Here is a 12,706-nt window from a genome sequence, read left to right as displayed (position 1 = left end):
GTGTAGTCTTCTGTAGCTGGTGGTGGTCTTCTGTCGCTGGCTGGAGGTCTTCTGTCGCTGGCTGGAGTTTCGTGGCTTCTGCTGATGCAGCTCGTTGACGATGTGCCAGTCACGGGGGCAGCTTCTCGGAGCCTGCTGATCGCAGCCCTGCTGGCTTGTGGGAGCTGGCACTCACTCTCAAAACTTGTAAATTCTATTCGCACACCTCTTAAACAACTCTGATAGCTTAGTACAAAACAACTTATCGCAATCCTCGATTCTTGAAGCGACTCAAAACATCAGGATAAATGTAGAATAAAACTTTCAGCGATACTCTGTCGGTTCATGCCGAACTCAGCTCTTAACAACACATTATCCCTTCTCTCTGCGAGACACGACACCCATGGTTGATCTCGAGGCCATGCCCCAGAGCCTGCCCCTTTGCAAGACTCTGTGTCGCTTGTCGTAGTAGCAATGTATGGGTCGTGTCTTTGGTTATATGTGAAAATTATCTCTCCTCGGCTCGCCTTCTCACAAAGGACCAGAACTTCCTATGATTTCGCTCTTTGCTGTGGGGGGGGGGGGGGGAGTTGTACGTGTGCCCATGTGTGTGTGTGGGCGTTCTTATTTTATTGAAGTAATATAAGTTTCATCAAAGCCTGGTTCCTGTCGCCTTCCTCGAGCCATCCCGCCATCAATGGAAACAGCTCCCGGTGGGTGTGACATTCTCTTTTGCCTTTCACATAGGGGGTGTTGTGGCTTTGAAGTCGTGTCCTGTTGTACTGTTTGGAAGTTAAAAATATGATTTTATCTTTTATAGCTTGATGTCGTACCACTTTTGTAGTTCTGATTCTGTAAGTGACTCAATATATGTTTGTAGCGGTGTTTACAGTACTTCCATCGTTCTTTGGAATCTTTCATGGTGTTTGATTTCTTTTTAATGGGAGATGCCCTCTGCATGCGTATGCTAATTTCCTATCACGTGCTGCTGGGATACAAAGGCGGTTGGGAGGCTCTCCCTTTATGAGATGCATTTAATCTTGGTCCTGTGTGGTTGGCCTATTTCGCCTCATTCCTCCTAGATGACCCTTGGTCTGATACTTCATAATTATTATTTGGTTTATGTTTATTCAAGATTTGTGATTTATCATTATTATTACCACGTATATTCCGAGGGTTTTATGAACTTTTGTTGTCTGTCTGTATCCAGGGATTTGTGCTATTTTACTTGAGTTTTATTTTGATGTCCTGAGGTTAGATGTAACTAAGTTTTCACTTAAGCTTTCTTGACTGATGGAATTCATATTCCTTGGTTTTTGGTAAGGTCACGTAGATAGGAAGATACAACAAGAAACAATATGTGAGGTGAATGTGAGTAAAATAAGGTAATTAATAAATCAAGGCCACCAATGTGACTGCAGTCTGGTTTTTAATCTGGGTGAGTGTCTTGGCAGACTATGACATCGACTTAATCTTTGTCGCTAAGTTCTGAAATTTTCACCGTTGTATTAAGGGAAACGAAAAATTAAAAAAATATATATCGTGGTGCCTACTGTCTGTATTGTTTTGATGGGGGCTTTTGAAGTCCTGATGAGATTTTCCAGAATCTCATTAGCAAAACCCCCTCTCCCTTTTCTTTTGTTTTTGGTTTTTTTATTACCTTTATTGGCTTATCTCCGTTGCGTGGTCGGTGTGAAGGGCAGCTGCTGTGGGGGGGGGGGGTTGTGCCTCACCCTTTCATGTCCCATGCTGGCCCCGATCAATTATAAAAACAAAATATTGGAAGAATTATTCTTAACATTAATCATGGAAAAAGGCCTATATATACAACACTCCACATATAAATACAAGTAGATTTTAGTCCATTGCCCTATCGAATTTCCAGAACATATCATCAAGCAGCATGTATTTAAGTTAGAAAATTGTTGACTGATTTCAACACTGGACCTCATCAGTAAAGTCATGCTGCTGGATGTACCTGGTGCCATTGCTATTTTTAGCTGATAATAATATATATGTCACATATTTAGGATATGTATCGTTTCATCTATTGAAATGGTTGTGTTTTCCACATACTACTTTTGAAAATATATTTAACAACAATAAAATTACCAAATAATCATAATCGACATTGTTGCTTTTTGGATAATTGTTGTCTTGTGTTGTTCCTATCATAATAACACAGTGAGAAGAGAACGACGTGGTAAGCCAAGATAATTCCTAGAGCGGCGGGGAATATTTTGATCTGAATCAGGGCCTCTTGTGCAGCAAGTGTGATGCCGCTGCCGCGAAGCCACTCTGCGGGCGCCCCATCTAAGACCTCGCCACCACCAAGCGACGGGGCCGACACTGCTTCCCCCTCACTCACACATTTCCCCCCCATAGAGCTCCGAGGGGAGGTCACCTGGCCGACAGGTTTTTACCCAGAAGCCCTCTCATAGGGATAATCTTCACGGTTTCCTGTGGCCAGGGAATTGGGCGATTTCCCCCGATGCTAACTCGCACCGCAGCGCTGTGACTTGGGTTGAGATCACATGGTCACGGCGGGGCTGCCCAGCCACCGCGGTTAACACACACACCCCCACACACGAATCAGCAGGCAGGTAGGGGGGTGGAGCCACGAACGGCGGGAAACCAGGGTGGGCGTCTGATTGGCAGGACGAATGTGCTTGTACATGGCCGCCGGCGCAGCAGCCAGCGGCGGTCCCTTTGATATGGAAACCGGGATGTAGGCGGCGATGAGAGCGCCGAATGCTGCGGCGCAAGACGAGCAATCTGATGGTCGAGTAGGCCCTCGGATTAGCGACGGCTTTTCTTTGATGTGGGTAAACAATAAAAGGGGGACGCAGAAAGGGGAAAGGTCTCTTGCTTCTCGAGTCAGCCACCGGGGCAGTCGTCTCTCCAGTTCGGCCACTTGAACGTCCGTGTGACGAGTCGAAGTGCTGCGAGGACAGGCGCACCGGAGCGTGGAACCATGAGTAAGAGAGAAAGAGAGCTGGTATTGAGCGTAAGAGCCAAAGAAGTTTTAGTCACAACAGACCAATGGGAGATAATTTTAATCCTGCTTTGCCAATTCCGATTAATTCAGGAGAGTGGCTCACAGTCGGCCGGTAATAAATAGTTAATAACTTACCACAGTCTCGTGTGGATTCTACGAGTGTGTTGAAAGTGAATTTTGGTGTGTGTGCGCTCGCTTTAACGTGTGTGGCTGGGTGCACCGCGTCCCGGTGGAAGAAACGCGCCCGCAGGACTCCTCGAGGGCACGTCTCGTCCTGTGGCCCCTACCCTCCACGCTGCGCATAAGCGTGAACGACGGGTTAACGCGCGGATGTGACCCTCTTTTAGGTTATCCTTACGTTGCGCTGCATTAACTGCTTAGCGTGTACCCACGGTGAGCAAGGGCAGACTCGCAAGGGCACACGTGGGAGAATTCATACGGCTTTGGTTTAGTGTGTGCCCACGGGGGGGGGGGGGTGCTAAAAGCGCGTGGTGCTGTGTGTGTGCGCTCGTAACGTGGGTGGTCGGTGTTTCCGTGGGTACACGCTCCGTTCTGTGGCTGGGGATACTCGTGCTGCGTGAGGGCTCACACCCACCATAAACACCTGTCCCACGGCCCTTTAAACGAGCGCTATCACCCGCTCACGGCGGCCGCGCGTATGCGAGCAACGCCACTGCCCTCCGACCTCCGACCCCCAGCTGCCGTGCTATTTTTATAGTGTGCACGGGGTTGAGCAGTAGCGTGCGGGTAGTTATTACCAATGTTTGAGGGAAGGCACGCGGAGGGTGTTTGAATGACCAAGGTGGCCAAGGGGCCAGCCGAGAGTTATGTCTCACAGAGAGGAATCGGGGGGCAGTAGCCCCTACAAATTGGTGTCAGAAGCGAAACGATCCCCCGCACCTCCAAGGGAAAGAGGCGCTTCACCCCACGCTAAGGTAAGACATGTATTCACCGGGCGAGGGCTTCCTTCATAGAAATCGTTCGCCCGCAGCATGACGTGTGCTAAAGATATTAATGGCTGGACGGACATGCAGGCGTTACAGCAGCTTAATATGCATTTGGATGGGCGGGCAGCCGACTTTGTGGAAGCTTTACCCGCAAGCACACAAACACAGTGGGGGGGAAGGAATACGCCAGCTCGACCTGTGCTTCGGCGTGCGTAATGAGGAGGAGGCGCAGGCGGCTTTAGAGGCGCGCCGGCCCCAACCCGGCGAAGACTTTCGCAATTATGCCGAGGACGTGCGCTCGCTAACACAGATCGCACACCCGGGGTACGCGACAGAGATAATTGAGGATCTCGCCGCCCAGAAGGTCCAGCAGTATTTGGCTCGCACCTCGTGGTGGCAGCCCAATGTAGACTGTGCACGCCTTCCGTTTGACATCCTTGTCGAGCGCGCGAGTGCATGCGAGAGACTCTCCAGTGAGCGCACGCAGTTCCGAGGGTCGGGACGAGAGTGTGCCATCGCGAGCCTGCTCCCAGACGAGGAAGAGGAGGAGGAAGAGCTCGCCAGCGCGATAAGGGGTGGAAAAGGGAACCCCCGGGAGCCCATGAGACAGCACCGGGATGGGTGGCCGGGTTACAGACCTGCATAGGGGACATAGCTGGCAAAGTGTCCCACGTACACGAGGAAGCAAACCGAAATATGAAGACCATCCAGTCCGAGATGGGTGAGCTACACTCCACGGTAGGGGGGCTAACCAGACGGGTGTCTCAATTAGAGGCAGCGCTCGAACAAACGCGCACTGGGAGGGGAAGGGGGGGTGAGCGAGGGGCCTCCCATGGAGCCGCCACCCTCCTCCGGCCATGTCATATATGCGACCATCGGGGCCACCGCATGAGGGACTGTCCCCAGATCGCCCGAGCGAGACAAGAGCTAAGGTCAAACAATAAGGCCTCCCTAGAGAGGGGACCACCGAAGGGTGCAATCGACGTGGTCCCAACACAAATAAGCTGTAATCATAATGGCGAGCGAGTGACCCCCACGCAGATTCCGGCAACGACACCAAGGAACGCGGCGACTGCTGGTGACTAGCTACGGGAGCTGGTGGCGGGAATCACGGGGGCTATGTCGCTGGTGGAAGGACGGGTCAACGGGCGGTGTACCCAAATCCTGCTGGACACGGGGACGGTGGCCTCACTCGTGAGCGCGGCGCACTGCAGCATGATCGGGGTCGATGTGAGCCGCCTGCAGGCCCCGGACCGGGGGCTGCACATGGCGAGTGGAGCCGGAATGGGGCTACTGGGGAGGGCCACCCTGGAGGTCCGCATAGGACGCCAGGTGTGCACCCAGGAGTTCTACGTCTCGAGTGTGTTGTGCCACGAGTGTATCGCAAGTACCGACCTCCTGGAAAAGCTGGAGAGCAGCGGGGAGTGGATTCCGTTCCTGGGACGAGAGCCGAATCGCCCCCTCTTCGCACCCGTGGCCGCTACCCTGGTGACGGCCGTCACCATCGGGCCACTCGCCGAGATTCTGGTGCCAGTGACAACACCCTCCGCTGACCCCACGCACCGACCATCGGGTGAGGTAATGCTAACCCCCCACCTGGGAGTTGGCAAAACGGTACGGGGTGGTGGGTTCAGCCACGTTGGTGAACGCAGATGGGGGCCGATTGTTTATGCGGGTGTTTAACCCTCACAGTACCCCAGCAATACTGCCACAGCGCACTACAATAGCCACCGTGCACCCCCTGCACGCGTGCCACTCTGACGACTCAATGTTTGCACTCTGGGCTGAGGACCCCGGTCGCCCCGAGGGCGACCAGGACCTGGCCTGGCGAGTCGGCCCGACTCCCCGAGCTGAGGTCGTTCCCATGCTCGACGCGTTACACGTACCTTGGGCAGATTTATCTAAGGGGGAGGCCAATTAGCTGCGCGGGTTACTGCGGGAGTATGCTGACGTGTTCAGTGAACACGACTCGGACGTGGTTCAGACAGACCTTGTTAAGCACCAAATTGACACCGGTGCAGCCCGACCCATCAAACTCCCCGCGTACCGAGTGGGCGCACCCGAACGAGCCCAGATCAAAGAAGCGGCCGGGGACATGCTCCGCGATAACATAATCCAGCCCTCGGCGAGCCCCTGGTCAGCCCCGGTGGTACTAGTAACGAAAAAAGATGGGTCAACCCGGTTTTGCGTCGATTACCGCAAATTGAACGCGGTCACCCTCGGCGATGCCTTTTCCATACCCCGCATCGACGGCACCTTTGACAGCCTCGTCGGAGCGCGGTATTTTTCCACCCTCGATCTGGCAGGTGGAGATGGCGGAAGAAGATCGGCCAAAAACCGCATTCACCACCCCGATGGGACTATTCGAGTTTCGAGTACTCCCGTTCGGGCTCACCAACGCGCCCGCGACGTTCCAGCGGCTGATGGAGCTGGTGATGCGAGGCTTGCAGTGGGAACAGTGCCTGATTTACCTGGATGATGTGATAGTGTTCAGTAGATCTCTGTCTGAGCACTGGTCCAGGTTATGGGAGGTGTTCCAGCAACTACGAGCGGCCCATCTCAAGCTCAAGATGCGTAAGTGTCACCTTGCACAGCGCGAGGTGGGGTACCTCGGACACCACGTCAGCGAGGCAGGGGTGCGCACCGATCCGGAGAAGGTACGCACCATAGTGGATTGGCCACGGCCAAGGAACCTGATGGAGATCAGATCATTCTTGGGGCTTGCCACCTATTATCGTCGATTTGTAAAGGGATTCAGCGAAATTGCACGCCCCCTCACCCAACTCACTTCCCCTAAGAACCCCTATCAGTGGACGGAGGCCTGCCAGACCACCTCACCCAGGTTGGTGCTGGGTCAATCTGGCATGATGAATATATTCCAACCAAAAATAATACTGTAAAATAAATTGCCACTGTTAAATCAGTGCTTCGAAAAAGGACAATTATGACGCCATACATTTCGTAGTTAATTATATTTCATGCAACTTACTGCACGTGCATCGCTTCATGCACACAGGAGGTTATCGAGGTGGCCAGCGCACAAGACTCACCCCAAATATACTCCCTGTGGAGCTCCCTCTAATGGAGGCCCTTCCACCAGAAATTGCAGGACTGCTCCTTTACCTCTAATTACCTTTAACTACTCGATCCAGATGGCGTTATGCTTGGGGGCCGTCCATAGAGGTGACGTCACATTTCTCAAACCCCCCCCCCTTCGCCACACGACTTCACAAATGTCTGACGCCCCCCCCCCTCCTAGGTGCGTGACGTCATTAATGGACGGCCCTCTATCATGGAGACATAGTAAGGAGAGAAGGACGTGGCAAGACAAGGTAATTCCCAGAGCAGCAGAGATTATATTTTTGCCCTGATCAGTGAGCAGGTGCTCTGGGGCGCCTTTATCAAGGACGGATCCCTGCAGGAAAGCCTCGGCGATTGACCCCGCAGATGAGTCCACCAGTGGCCATGCCATAGGCCACCGAGTGAGGTACTCGACCCCTATGAGCAAATATTTGTGACCCCTCGGGGTGATGGGGAACGGACCCAATATATCTAGGGCAGCAATTTAATTAACACGGGAGACTTGTATCGATTTTAACTGCACCCGATATGGTTGCGCAGGCGCCTTCCGCCGCGCGCACTCGTGGCAGGACTTAATTAATTGATGAACGTCGTTTTGCATACCCGGCCAATAAAAATATTTGCACAAGGTCAGCGCGGTTTTCTTCTCACCCAAATGCATCAGCTTCTCGTGCGTGCCATGAATGAGCTTGCTCCTCAAACACAACGGAACAACAATACAGAATTTTTGCAGTACGACGTCCCACCGCACGGGGAGATCATCGACAAGCTGAAGGAAGGGGTGATCCTCCGACCCTCTAGAGCAGGAGGCCCGAAGCCTCATTCTGGACAAGGAGGAATCGTCCACCTGTAGGTGCTTCCAACGAGCCAGTGACAACCCCAATATGCCGGACCCCTCGGCGAGGACCCCATCAACTGGGTCCGAATCGGCTGCGGCGGCCATAGCCGGAACGCCCTGCAGCGGTGAACCACAATGCAGTGAACCATCAGTACACCTGCATGAGCCTGACGGCTGAAGCAATCGCGATAAAGCATCCGCGTTGACATGACACGTCCCCTTTCTGTGTTGGACCATAAAAGAATATCCCTGCAGGATTTCGAGCTAACGGGCCATCTGGCCCGAGGGCTGTTCAGCCCGCAAGGAGTATTTCATCACCGCGTGGTCAGTGCGGACCAAGAAATCCCTGCCGTACAAGAACTGTCGGTACAGCTGAACGAAGTGCACAATGGCCAGCGGCTCCCTGCGAGTCACACAATATATTTGCTCTGCCGGGGACAACACGCGGCTGCCGTACGCCACAACCCTTTCAACCCCGTCGATATTTTGCGACAAGATGGCGCCTATGCCAGTGTCACTGGCATCTGTGTCGACAATAAACATCTTGGTGAAATCTGGATATCTGAGCGGCAGGGCGTCTGCTAATGCGTCCCGAAGCATCTCAAACAAACGCTGTTCCTCATCACCCCAGAGGAACTTCTTACCCTTAGCGGTCAATGTATGCAGTGGCCTCGCAATTGTGGCAAAATCTTTGACAAAACGGCGGTAATACGACGCAAAACCCACGAAGCTACGCACTTCCGACACCATTTTCGGCACTGGCCACGTGCGTACACAGCTCGTTTTGTCCAGATCAGTGGCGACTCCTGATGCGCTAACAACGTGACCCAAATATTTAACAAACGTCCTTAGCAAATGGCACTTTTGGGGTTTAAATTTCAAGTTTGCGTCCCACATCCAGCCAAACACAGCACGCAATCGCTGCAAATGCCCGTCAAAATCTTTGCTGAACACAATGACATCGTCAAGATATAACAAACGTGACTCCCACTGCAATCCAGACAATACGAGTTCCATTAACCATTGGAAGTTGGCCTGCACGGTGTGTAGCCCCATTGGGAACAAGTTGAAATGGAACAATACCTGTGGTGTTCGGAAGGCAGTTTTCAGATTAGACTCTTCATCCATGGGCAATTGCCAAAAGCCCAACAAGAGGTCGAGGGTCGAGAAAAATGTTGTGCTGGACAGGGCGTCCAATGAGTCATCAATGCATGGAAGCGGGTACGCATCGACAACTGAAATCTTATTGAGTTTGCGATAATCGACGCAAAATCGTAGGGACCCGTCACGTTTTTTAACGAGTACGATGGGAGCCCCCCACGGGTTGGAGAAAGGAGAAACGATCTCCTGTTCTAACATTTTATCCACAGTTTGCCAAATACAATCCTTCTCAAGCGGACTCATATGATGGGAATTTAGACGAATCGGGGGTGCATCCCTAGTCTGTATGTGATGCCACAACAGGGATGTATGACCAACATAATATTTCCCCTAACTGAAAACATCCCTTAATTCCAAAAACAGTTTGTGGAGACGCTACCGCTGCTCGGGTGTCAGATCGTGGTTTTTCTCATACAAATCCCGCAACCAATCCGGTTCCTCGTCATACCACGGCAATGCATCCCCCTCACTTGCTGACAAGCACACCTCCATGTACAAATTCGGCGCCGCCGTCGCATGCGCTAATATAGTCCCCTCTTGAATGACAACGGGCTCGTGCCCCTTATTGGCAATCTGCATGAACGGGTCGCAATTTGCTGGCACCATTGTCAAAGCCCCATCCAAGGAGGGTGTCCGTGACACAGCGTTCGAAGGTGTTAGCAATATTCCCTCCAGCAGGATTAACAAAGGCAGGCCCTTTTTCAAGTGCAGCGGCACGAGCATCTGCGTTGCAGGTAGAACGCGCACCGTGCGACTAACCACAGCCTGCACCATGGCGTTTGCTGCCGTGAATTTAGATGGAGTCCCCAAAAATGTAAGACATTTTTCAGATGGCAATTCCAAACCACCTTTCTCTATGGAGATTTTGAGCGGCATTCCTTGCAAAAAATCCGTGCCTAACAAACACGGTACAGCCAGGGCAGTGGAAACCAAAATGTACCCTGTCACACACACCTCCCCGATCTGAATTGTTGCGAGCATGCGGCCTAAAATTCCCAGACTACCCCATTTGCCGCTATACATGGCCCATTAACCGGTTCCAGGGCCTGGGGCGAGGTTGGCAACGAGCGAAAAGTTTGCAAAAAGATGAGAGTCGATGAAGCCCCTGTATCGACAATGACTCTGACCTCCATCCCTTGAACAAGTGCCATCACATCTGACGAACCTGGCGCGGCACCCAAAATACGATGTACTAACGTGCCCCATACAACATTGCTGTGCGACCCGTACAAATGAGTGGTTACAGGGTGAGGCAGCGTGGATGGGTGATGTGGAGGAAACGGCCTTGTATTGAATGTGTCGCGACTTGCCTGTGAACCTCGGAACGGGGGAAATCCATGGTTGTAGTTGCCCAGCGCCCTTGAAAAAGCACCCTTGCATCGCCAGCAGTCGCGGGCGAGGTGTCCTCTCCACCCGCACTCGTAGCTCGCACGCTGCGCGCCACCTCCATACATCTCGGGGCGACAGTGCAGGCTCGCAAGCGGCATTCCAGCCACTGCTGCAACCGGCCGCAGCTCCTCCAGCTCCACTGGGCACCTAGCCGCGCCGGTGCACACGGCCAGAGCCTGTGCCACCACCGCCATCGGTTCATCGCAGAGATCCAGGTTAGTTTGAATGTTCCTGGCTATCTGCAAAGACGACATGTTGTCGTCGCTGTTGCTGGGAAGCTAAAGGACGACCCGCAGCTCCTTTGCCATCAGCAACAGCTTCTCCTGGGCCAGAGAGTCAAGAGTGCCTTGGTCCATCGCCGGGTAAGCCGCCTGGCCGAGGGCCAACAGTGCGCTGCGGTAAGCGAGGGGAGATTCCATGTCCTCCCACTTCCTTAACTGAAATTTTCACTTGGCAACTGACCGTGGCTCGTATATGTCTTGCATTTCCGCAAATGCCCCTGCCAGCGATGAGCGGTCATTAGCAGGGATGCTGTAGAACGCTGCCAGCGCGTCGTCATCCAAGGCCGTCGGCAGGGTCCATAGCGCGTCGCTCTCCGCCCAGTCGAGCGATTGATACGCCGCTCGGAAGCGCCGTGTGAATGCCGTCTAGTCGCCGAGCCTGGCCTCGAAGCACTCCACATGTAGCCGGCGCCGTGAACCCGGGGGTGGCGACCCCGGCGCCCCAGCAGCGTCCGGCTCCATTCGCGGCATGGTGGGAGTCGCGGCCGCGTCGTTAGGCTCCACCGGTGGTGCAGGAGCAGGCGGGGGCTGGCCCGACACTGTCGGCGATGGCGATGCCCGTTCCGTCACTGTGAAGTGGTCGAACGCCGCCGTGAGCGTCGCCAGCCTGGCCTCCCACTGGGCCATGATGGCCCTCCATTCTTTAGCCGGGCTCGGGGCCTCTGCGCCGCCTGGTTCGCCCTCTTACCCCGGAGGCACCAAGTCATCAAGGTCCAGCAGAGGAGCGGCAAACTCTTGCCCCGATGCGGGCACCACGTCCCCATCACTGCTGTCGTCCGACGAGTCCACCGGCACGTTTCTTCTTTTAGCCAATTTTTTCAACATGTCAGCGCGGTTCAGCAATCACTTCTGACACCAAATGTAGTGCTGAACTTTATGCAAACACTTCTTCTTTTTCCGTCGCTACTTTTTATTACAAAACTCTTTACATTCCACAGCCGTGACTTCAGTGCGTTCTCCGCTCACTCGCCGCGCTCCGCTTGCCTCACTCGCTCCGCTCCCTGCGTCTCTTTCTCCGTCTCTCTCTCCCCGACTCTCCTCTCTGCTTCAACTGTCTCTGCTTCGACTGTCTCTCTCTCGGCATCTCCATCTCACTCCGACTGTCTCTCTCTCGGCGTCTCCGTCTCACTCCGACTGTTTCTTCCATCACTCTGTCTCTCTCGTCATCTCTTGTTCCTGTTCCACTGTTAGCCTATTCTATTTCTCATATCTTCTTCTGTTCCTGCTCCACTGCTTCTCCCTGACTGTCTCCGTCCAGCTCCCAGCAACAACTCTCAGTCCCTCTCTCACGCTCCCGTATATATCCCCCTCCTCATTAATTACCAATTAATTAAACGGCGTCCCCAGACGCCTCGTGTCCGTGGCTTCCGCCGTTATCGGTCCCATCTCCAGACCTGCTGGCGCCACCTTGCCCCTGACAACAACAACCGGCCAATCACTGCCCTGCATCTTATTACCACTTAACGAACCGTCTCCCCCCAACTGTTATCCTCCCAGCAACACCTGTTTGCCCTGACGTGACCCCACTGTCCGTAACATGCGCGTGTTTCCAATTCCCCCTTTTGGCGCGTGTTAATCCACTCCACATATACCACTGCTGGAGGAAGGGCATCCAGTAGAGGGAGCTCTAGAGCCACTTTAGAGGGAAATTCTGGCCTACTCGTCCACACTGTCTAGATGTCTTAGAAAATATGGGAATACCCACACTTCACACCACCACATGCACCTGTGGTATACCCATATACTGCTGGGTGGATAGAGACTGGGGAATTCAAAGACATTTTCCCATCGATGGCAAATACACAAAGGTCATACCTGACAGTTTATAGTCCAAAGGCTCCAAGACCAGTCGGTTGTCCTCAGATTCGGCTGTAGACTTCAGAGAGTAGTCTAATACTGTATCATCTAAACTTGTGACTTCATCAAAGACTGGTCTGTCAGTAAATTGTCCGCCGGAGGAAGGTCCTCTTCGTCTTCTGAAGATGGCGTAGGTAGATTATTTTTATTGAGATGTTTTGACATTTCGAAGCAC

Source organism: Lampetra fluviatilis, chromosome 60 (genome assembly GCF_964198595.1).
Source record: "Lampetra fluviatilis chromosome 60, kcLamFluv1.1, whole genome shotgun sequence".
Classification (NCBI taxonomy): domain Eukaryota; kingdom Metazoa; phylum Chordata; class Hyperoartia; order Petromyzontiformes; family Petromyzontidae; genus Lampetra; species Lampetra fluviatilis.
Note: the sequence above shows the minus strand (reverse complement) of the source record.